The sequence below is a fragment of the Bos mutus genome, chromosome 3, assembly GCF_027580195.1.
Source record: "Bos mutus isolate GX-2022 chromosome 3, NWIPB_WYAK_1.1, whole genome shotgun sequence".
NCBI classification, from domain to species: domain Eukaryota; kingdom Metazoa; phylum Chordata; class Mammalia; order Artiodactyla; family Bovidae; genus Bos; species Bos mutus.
The window spans coordinates 111313695-111321829 of record NC_091619.1 but is presented as its reverse complement, the minus strand read 5'-3'; the positions used below and the strand labels follow the sequence as shown (position 1 = coordinate 111321829).

Genomic DNA, 8135 nt, shown 5'->3' with positions numbered 1-8135 from the left:
TATTGATGGGGCTATCTTTTCTCGATTGTATATTCTTGCCTTCTTTGCCAAAAATAAGGTGTCCATAGGTGCATAGTTTTACTTCTGGGCTTTCTATCTTGTTCCATTGTTCTATATTTCTGTTTTTGCCAGGACCATACTGTTTTGATGACTATAGCTTGGTAGTATAGCCTGAAGTCAGGAAGGTTGATCCCTCCAGCTCTGTTTTTCTTTGTCAAGATTGCTTTGGCTATTTGGAGTCTTTTGTATTTTCACACAAATTGTGAAATTTTTTGTTCTAGTTCTATGATTATTGGTTTGTATTGTTGTGTGGCAGAACCAACAGAACATTGTAATTTTTTAAATTTAAATTAAAATAATATAAAAAACAAAAGCATCTTTCATTTGTAAAAAAATGGATGATTACTTAGAGAAATATTTATTCTATAAACTGGTTCCTCCCCAAAGTATGTATTCCTGATTGTGCAACTGACAATTCCAAGGATGATAATTTAGCCTATAAATTTATTATACATCATATATTGATATATTTTAGGCATATTTTAAACTATATAGACTTTAGTCTTATTTAGTCTCTGTTACAATAAGAGAAAACACAAAAGATATAGACTTTTCTACTATCTTAACTATAAAGAAACTATCTTAACTATAGTCCTATAGTTTATAGGACTATAAAGAAAGCTGAACACCAAAGAACTGATGCTTTTGAACTGTGGTGTTGGAGAAGACTCTTGAGAGTCCCTTGGGCTACCAGGAGATCGAACCAATCAACCCTAAAGGAAATAAGTGCTGAATATTCATTGGAAGCACTGATGCTGAAGCTGAAACTCCAATTCTTTGGCCACCTGATGTGAAGAGCTGACTCATTTGAAAAGACCCTGATGGTGGGAAAGATTGAAGGCTGGAGGAAAAGGGGATGACAGAGGATGAGATGGTTGGATGGCATCACTGACTCAATGGACATGAGTTTGAGCAAGCTCTGGGAGTTGGTGATGGACAGGGAAGCCTGGTGTGCTGCAGTCCATGGGGTCACAAAGAGTCGGACATGACTGAGAGACTGAACTGAACTGAACTGAACTATCTTAACAGAAAGAACACTAGAGACAAAAGTTCCCATTATGGCTTCAGCATGGTAAAATAGGAAAATGTCAGTACTTTGAAAGGATAACACCTGGAGAAGGAAATGGCAACCCACTCCAGTATTCTTGCCTGGAGAATCCCAGGGACGACGGATCCTGGTGGGTTGCCGTCTATGGGGTCGCACAGAGTCAGACACGACTGAAGCGACTTAGCATTGGATCATCAAAAAAGCAAGAGGGTTCAAACATCTACTTCTGCTTTACTGACTATGCCAAAGCCTTTGACTGTGTGGATCACAACAAACTAGAAAATTCTTAAAGAGATGGGAATGCCTGACCACCTGACCTGCCTCCTGAGAAATCTGTATGCAGGTCAAGAAGCAACAGTTAGAACTGGACATGGAACAACAGATTGGTTCCAAGTTGGGAAAGGAGTACTTCAAGGCTGTATATTGTCACCCTGATTAATTAACTTATATGCAGAGTACATCATGAGAACTCTGGGCTGGATGAAGCACAAGCTGGAAACAAGATTGCTGGGAGAAATATCAATGACCTCAGATATGCAGATGACACCATCCTTATGGCAGAAAGTGAAGAAAGACAAAAGAGCCTCTTGTTGAAAGTGAAAGAAGAGAGTGAAAAAGTTGGCTTAAAGCTCAACATTCAGAAAACCAAGATCATGGCCTCTGGTTCCATTACTTCATGGCAAATAGATGGGGAAACAATGGACACAGTGACAGACTTTATTTTTTGGCCTCCAAAATCACTTCAGATGGTGACTGCAGCCATAAAATTAAAAGACTCTTGCTCCTTGGAAGAAAAGTTATGACGAACCTAGACAGCATACTGAAAAGCAGACATGTTGTTTTGCCAACAAAAGTCCATCTAGTCAAAGCTATGGTTTTTCCATCAGTCATATATGGATGTGAGAGTTGGACTATAAAGAAGGCCGAGCACTGAATAATTGATGCTTTTGAACTGTGATGTTGGAGAAGACTCTTGAGAGTCCCTTGGACTGCAAGGAGATCCAACCAGTCCATCCTAAAGGAAATAAGTCCTAAATATTCACTGGACTGATGCTGAAGCTCCAGTACTTTGACCACCTGATATGAAGAAGGGACTCATTGGAAAAGCCCCTGATGCTGGGAAAGATTGAAAGCGGGAGGAGAAAGGGATGACGGAATTTCATTCCCAAGCACTCCACCCTCATGTCTTAACCATCTCCCCACAGTTTCATCTTCAGATACTATTATATTGGGAATTAAGCTTCAACATTTGGATCTGAGGGGACACAATCAGTCTAGTCCTAACCTATCTGAAAGAAATATTAAAGACTATGTTGAATTCATTCATACAACCTATGTACATTCAGTACATCAGTTGTTATATAAGTATTCAGGTAGGTACTGTGGATTCTCAAGCATTCCTGCTGTTATGGAGGAGTTTCTTGAGGAAATCTGTATCTTTATAATATTCTTTTTTAAAAAGTCTTTATTTATTAAAAAAAAAAAAAAAAAAAAGGATAACACCAATACGGATGAAAAATAAAGAGACAGGGCCAAGGTCCAAAAGGTCCAAAGATCTGATACAAAGACCTAGATTGAATTACTCTAAACAAAGACTTAATTGGTTACAAACCCTAGTGAAAGTGAAAGAAAGTGAAAATGAAGTCGCTTAGTCGTGTCCTACTCTTTGTGACCCCATGGACAGTAGCCTACCAGGCTCCGCCATCCATGGGATTTTCCAGGCAAGAATACTGGAGTGGGCTGCCATTTTCTTCTCCAGGGGATCTTCCCAAACCAGGGATCGAACCTGGGTCTCCTGCATCACAGACAGACGCTTTGCCGTCTGAGCCACCAGGGAAGCCCTAGGATATTCATTTAAAGGGCTGGTGCTAAATCTAAAAATACTTTGGCCTTCTGATGTGAAAAGCTAACTCACTGGAAAAGACCCTGATGTTGGGAAAGACTGAAGTCAAGAGGAGAAGGGGCAAGAGGGGATGAGATGGTTGGATGGCATCACTAACTCAAAGGACATGAGTTTGAGCAAACTCCAGGAGATAGTGAAGGACAAGGAAGGCTGGCATGCAGCAGTTCACAGGGTCGCAAAGAGTTGGACACGACGTAGCGACTGAACAACAAACAACCTAGGATAAATTCAGGAACAAGAGCTCAAGGAAATTAGTTAGAACTCAGATCACTGCTGAGGAGAATCATCTGGCCCCAGGGATGAAGAACAAACGGAGTTTTGGCTCAAGGGGTCCAGTGAGTGTCCACATTGGTCCAAGGATGCCCTAGAATGTTTCCAAGTGAGGAAACATTGGAACCTTGGAACCATCTCAGTAGAAACTCCAGAGGTGTCATAGAACAGGACCGCCCTCAACAGCTGAACCAAGGGGAGTGTGTTGCTGTCAGCCCTGCATTGTACCAGCTGCAGGACAGCAGTTTTACAGTGTTTGAAGTCTTACCTGGGTGAATAATTTTGTAGAATCAAGAAAAACATACGATGGTTCTGCTGTGGTTTTTTTTTTTTTTTTATCACATGAGTAATCATGCTCATAATAGCAGAAACAATGTTCAATATAGAAAATGCAGCTAAGGAAAACTAGTATTAAAAATAATCTGTAACACCATCATCGAGAAATAACACTAGAAACATTTTGATATATTCATGCTCAAATTTTTTATAATATGTCATGTATACTTTTTACTTTTTTTGAAGTACAAAATTATCTTTTTGAAATATTTTTGAACTTTCAGTGTTCATGTTTCTATTTTTATTGATGTATAATTGATTTATAATGCTGTGTTAGTTTCAGGGTACTCAGTTTTATATATATATATGTGTGTGTGTATATATAATATATTCTTTTCAGATTCTTTTCCCTTATAAGTTATTACAAAATATTAAATATAGTTCCCCACACTACACAGTAGGTCCTTGTTGGTTATTTTATATATAGTAAAGAATCCACCTGCAATGTGGGAGACCTGGGTTTGATCCTTGGGTTGGGAAGATCCCCTGGAGAAGGACATGGCAGCCTACTCCAGTATTCTTGCCTGGAGAATCCGCATGGACAGAGGAGCCTGGTGGGCTGCAGTCCATGGTCGCAAAGAGTCAGACACAACTAAGCCACTAAGCACAGTACAATGTGTATACGTTAATCACAAACTCCTAATATATATTTTTAAATGCAAGTATATAGTACATACGTTTGTAACGTCCAAAAGGTAACATTTTAGGTGCCAATATACACAGTTATTCAAAATTGTTAAATGGAGCACAGTCACATATCTGTTAATATCACCATCCATCACTCAACTATCCTTCTGTTATTGGACTTGATAAACAGTGTTTCACTAGAGATTCTACAGCTAAATCCTTGCCAACCACCTTGGATTATTTAGACTAGGTCTCAAAAAGTAAGTTTATGACTTAAAAATATGTGGGCTATTTTCAAATATCTTTTGATTTTGATTTCTAACATCATGCCACAGTGAAAAGAGAACAGACTCTGTATGATCTCAATACCTCTATACCATGAAAATTTTGCACCTTGTTTTCTGTTCCTGGATATATTCCAGTGTCTCCTGGCTCATAATCTATGGAAACTTGAATAGAATGTGTACCCTGCCATTGTGTGAAAATTGTATAAACCTTAGGAATCAGTGAACTAAAATGGACTGGAATGGGTGAATTTAACTCAGACGACCATAATATCTACTACTACAGGCAGGAATCCCTTAGAAGAAATGGAGTAGCCATCATTGTCAACAAAAGAGTCCGAAATGCAGTACTTGGGTGCGATCTCAAAAACGGCAGAATGATCTCTGTTCATTTCCAGGGCAAACCATTCAATATCACAGTAATCCAAGTCTATGCCACGACCAGTAACGCTGAAGAAGCTGAAGTTGAACGGTTCTATGAAGACCTACAAGACCTTTTAGAACTAACACCCCCAAAAGATGTCCTTTTCATTATAGGGGACTGGAATGCAAAAGTAGGAAGTCAAGAAACACCTGAGTTCATTTCAGTTCAATTCAGTTCAGTCGCTCAGTCGTGTCCGACTCTTTGTGACTCCATGAGTTGTAGGACACCAGGCCTCCCTGTCCATCACCAACTCCCAGAGTTTATTCAAACTCAAGTCCATCGAGTCGGTGATGCCATCCAGCCATCTCATCCTCTGTCGTCCCCTTCTCCTCCTGCCCCCAATCCCTCCCAGCATCAGAGTCTTTTCCAATGAGTCAACTCTTCTCATGAGGTAGCCAAAGTACTGCAGTTTCAGCTTTAGCATCATTCCTTCCAAAGAACACCCAGGACTAATCTCCTTTAGAATGGACTGGTTGGATCTCCTTGCAGTCCAAGGGACTCTCAAGAGTCTTCTCCAACACCACAGTTCAAAAGCATCAATTCTTTGGTGCTCAGCTTTCTTCACAGTCCAACTCTCACATCCATACATGACCACTGGAAAAACCATAGGTTTGACTAGATGGACCTTTGTTGGCAAAGTAATGTCTCTGCTTTTCCATATGCTATCTAGGTTGGTCATAACTTTCCTTCCAAGGAGTAAGCATCTTTTAATTTCATGGCTGCAATTCATTATAGGGGACTGGAATGCAAAAGTAGGAAGTCAAGAAACACCTGGAGTAACAGGCAAATTTGGCCTTGGAATACTGAATGAAGCAGGGCAAGGGCTAATAGAGTTTTGCCAAGAGAACGCACTGGTCATAGCAAACACCCTCTTCCAACAACACAAGAGAAAACTCTACACATGGACATCACCAGATGGTCAACATCGAAATCAGATTGATTATATTCTTTGCAGCCAAAGATGGAGAACCTCTATACAGTCAGCAAAAACAAGACCGGGAGCTGACTGTGGCTCAGATCATGAGCTCCTTATTGCCAAATTCAGACTTAATTGAAGAAAGTAGGAAAAACCACTAGACCATTCAGGTGTGCTTCTGCTGCTGCTAAGTCGCTTCAGTAGTGTCTGACTCTGTGCAACCCCATAGACGGCAGCCCACCAGGCTCCCCCAACCCTGGGATTCTCCAGGCAAGAACATTGGAGTGGGTTGCCATTTCCTTCTCCAATGCATGAAAGTGAAAAGTGAAAGTGAAGTCGCTCAGTCATGTCTGACTCTTAGTGACCCCATGGACTGAAGCCTACCAGGCTCCTCTGCCCATGGGATTTTCCAGGCAAGAGTACTGGAGTGAGCTGCCATTGCCTTCTTCGATTCAGGTATGCTGCTGCTGCTGCTGCTAAGTCACTTCAGTCGTTTCCGACTCTGTGTGACCCCATGGACTGTAGCCTACCAGGCTCCTCCGTCCATGGGATTTTCCAGGCAAGAACATTGGAGTGGGGTGCCATTGCCTTCTCCGGATTCTGGTATGACCTAAATCAAATCCCTTATGATTATACAGTGGAAGTGAGAAATAGATTTAAGGGACTAGATCTGATAGTAGAGTGCCTGATGAACTATGGACAGAGGTTCGTGACACTGTACAGGAGACAGGGATCAAGACCATTCCCAAGAAAAAGAAATGCAAAAAAGCAAAATGGCTGTCTGAGGAGGCCTTACAAGTAGCTGTGAAAAGAAGAGAAGCAAAAAGCAAAGGAGAAAAGGAAAGATATAAGCATCTGAATGCAGAGTTCCAAAGAATAGCAAGGAGAGATAAGAAAGCCTTCCTCAGTGATTGATGCAAAGAAATAGAGGAAAACAACAGAACGGGAAAGACTAGAGATCTCTTCAAGAAAATTAGAAATACGAAGGGAACACTTCATGCAAAGATGGGCTAGATAAAAGACAGAAATGGTATGGACCTAACAGAAGCAGAAGATATTAAGAAGAAGTGGCAAGAATACACAGAAGAACTGTACAAAAAAGATCTTCATGACCCAGATAATCACGATGGTGTGATCATTCACCTAGAGCCAGACATCCTGGAATGTGAAGTCAAGTGGGCCTTAGAAAACATCACTACAAACAAAGCTAGTGGAGGTGATGGAATTCCAGTTGAGCTATTTCAAATCCTGAAAGATGATGCTATGAAAGTGCTGCACTCAATGTGCCAGCAAATTTGGAAATCTCAGCAGTGGCCACAGGACTGGAAAAGGTCGTTTTCATTCCAATCCCAAAGAAAGGCAATGCCAAAGAATGCTCAAACTACCCCACAATTGCACTCATCTCACACGTTAGTAAAGTAATGCTCGAAATTCTCCAAGCCAGGCTTCAGCAATATGTGAACTGTGAACTTCCAGATGCTCACGCTGGATTTAGAAAAGGCAGAGGAACCAGAGATCAAATTGCCAACATCCACTGGATCATGGAAAAAGCAAGAGAGTTCCAGAAAACCATCTATTTCTGTTTTATTGACTATGCCAAAGCCTTTGACTGTGTGAATCACAATAAACTGGAAAATTCTTCAAGAGATGGGCATACCAGACCACCTGACCTGCCTCTTGAGAAACCTATATGCAAGTCAGGAAGCAACAGTTAGAACTGGACATGGAACAACAGACTGGTTCCAAATAGGAAAACGAGTATGTCAAAGCTGTATATTGTCACCCTGCTTATTTAACTTCTATGCAGAGTACATCATGAGAACGGCTGGGCTGGAAGAAACACAAGCTGGAATCAAGATTGCCGGGAGAAATATCAATAACCTCAGATATGCAGATGACACCACCCTTATGGCAGAAAGTGAAGAGGAACTAAAGAGCCTCTTGATGAAAGTGAAAGAGGAGAGTGAAAAAAGTTGGCTTAAAGCTCAACATTCAGAAAACGAAGATCATGGCATCTGGTCCCATCACTTCATGGGAAATAGATGGGGAAACACTGGACACAGTGTCAGACTTTATTTATGGGGGCTCCAAAATCACTGCAGATGGTGACTGCAGCCATGAAATTAAAAGATGCTTACTCCTTGGAAGGAAAGTTATGACCAACCTAGATAGCATATTATAAAGCAATGACATTACTTTGCCAACAAAGGTCCATCTAGTCAAACCTATGGTTTTTCCAGTGGTCATGTATGGATGTGAGAGTTGGA

The 8135-nt window shown here is 40.9% G+C and overlaps 1 non-coding gene across 1 annotated transcript; it reads right to left on the bottom strand.

Moving 5' to 3' along the window:
• Nucleotides 1–2873: 2873 nt before the first annotated feature.
• Nucleotides 2874–2945, bottom strand: TRNAH-GUG (transfer RNA histidin (anticodon GUG)). Its single transcript has one exon. It is a non-coding gene; the product is annotated as a tRNA-His (tRNA).
• Nucleotides 2946–8135: the final 5190 nt, after the last annotated feature.